The following is a 2,097-nucleotide window of genomic DNA, read 5'->3' on the forward strand; positions in this document are numbered from 1 at the left end:
GTGGTGGCAGGGAGGCAGGGAGACTTGAAGGGATCTCCGATTTACAGTCTGCGATTTAGGACAGTTTCCACCTACAGGATTTTTCAACTGCAAAACCAATACGTGTTCTGCACACTGCTTGACTCATGATGGGGCTACATCTGGGTAAGCCCATGGTAAGTTGAAAATACCGGAAGTCAAAAATATACTTTCAATTCACAATATTTTCAACTTAAGATGGGTTTATGTGGATGTAGTTCCATCTGAAGTTGAGGAGCATCTGTATTGTAAAGACAGCGATGGCAGGATTTGCAGGTGGTCCAGGATGCTCCCAAGTTCTGTGCTGAGCAACCAGGAAGATGGAGTTGCCATTTTGGAAACGGAGAATCTACCAAGGTGTGGGTTTGGCATCAAGAGTTCTGCTCTGAAAGTTAAGTCTCGGCCGGGCGCGGTGGCTCACGCCTGTAATCCCAGCACTTTGGGAGGCCAAGGCGGGTGGATCACAAGGTCAGGAGATCGAGACCATCTTGGCAAACACGGTGAAACCCCGTTTCTACCAAAAATACAAAAAATTAGCCGGACGTGGTGGCGGGCGCCTGTAGTCCCAGTTACACTGGAGGCTGAGGCAGGAGAATGGTGTGAACTTGGGAGGCAGAGGTTGTAGTGAGCCGAGATCATGCCACTGCACTCCAGCCTGGGCGACAGAGCCAGACTTTGTCTCAAAAAAAAAAAAAAAAAGACAGTTAAGTCTCACCGTGACTCATAATTTATGACATTTCCAAACCTTAATTTTGCCTATAGAATTTTTCTTTTTCCAGAGCCTTTATCTGGGCTACTTATTATTTATCAAAATAAATTAAATAAATACATAATTTTAGAATTCATCTTCCAGATATATTTTACACAGATCATTCCAATAAAGGCAGGTTGGGGCCTGGGACGATGGCTCACCCCCGTAATCCCAGCACTTTGGGAGGCCGAGGCAGGAGGATCACTTGAGGCCAGGGAGTTTGAGACCAATCTGGGCAACATAGTGAGACCCTCCCCCTAGACCCCATCTCTACCAAAAAAAAAAAATTAATTGATTGGGCCTGGTGGCCGGCACCTGTGATCCCAGCTACTGGGGAGGCTGAGGTGGGAGCATTGCCTTACCCCACGAGGTTGAGGCTGCAGCGAGCTGTGATCTCACTACTGTGCTCCAGCCTGGGCGACAGAGTGAGACCCTGTCTTAAAAAAAAAAAAAAAAGGCAGGTTGGGAAAATCTACAGGGAGCAAGGGAAATGTGTGTGTGTTATTTAAAATAAGATCATGAGAATTATTTTAAACCTTCCATAATCCTAATGCTCTAACAAATAAATTACTTGGCTGAGCATGAAGGGTCACACCTGTAATCCCAGCATTTTGGGAGGCCGAGGCAGGCGGACCGCCTAAGGTCAGGAGTTCAAGACTAGCCTGGCTAACATGGTGAAACCCCGTCTCTACTAAAAACATGAAAACCTTTGGGAGGCCAAGGTGGGCAGATCACGAGGTCAGGAGATTGAGACCATCCTGGCTAACACGGTGAAGCCCTGTCTATACTGAAAAAAATATAAAAAGTTAGCCGGGCGTGGTGGTGCACGCCTGTAGTCCCAGCTACTCAGGAGGCTTAGGTGGGATCCTTGCTTGAACCCATGAGGCAGAGGTTGCAGTGAGCCAAGATTGCACTACTGCACTCCAGCCTGGGCAACAGAGTCAGACTCCACCTCAAAAAATATATATATACACACACACCCACATACACATACACACACACACACATATATATATACACACACACATAAATTAGCAGGGCCTTGTGGCATGTGCCTGTAATCCCAGCTACTTAGGAGGCTGAGGCAGGCGAAATGCTTGAACCCGGGAGGCGGAGGTTGCAGTGAGCCGAGATCACACCGCTGCACTCCAGCTTGGGCAACAAGAGTAAAACTCTGTCTCAAAATAAATAAATAAATAACTTAATTTTAGAATTCGTCTTCCAGATGTTTTACACAGATCATTCATTCATTCCACAGATTTTTTTACAGCATCGAAAGAACTTGCCATACACACATCGGTACATTTTTATTATTTTAATTATTAACA

Source organism: Trachypithecus francoisi, unplaced genomic scaffold (genome assembly GCF_009764315.1).
Source record: "Trachypithecus francoisi isolate TF-2019V2 unplaced genomic scaffold, Tfra_2.0 Lachesis_group14, whole genome shotgun sequence".
NCBI classification, from domain to species: Eukaryota; Metazoa; Chordata; class Mammalia; order Primates; family Cercopithecidae; genus Trachypithecus; species Trachypithecus francoisi.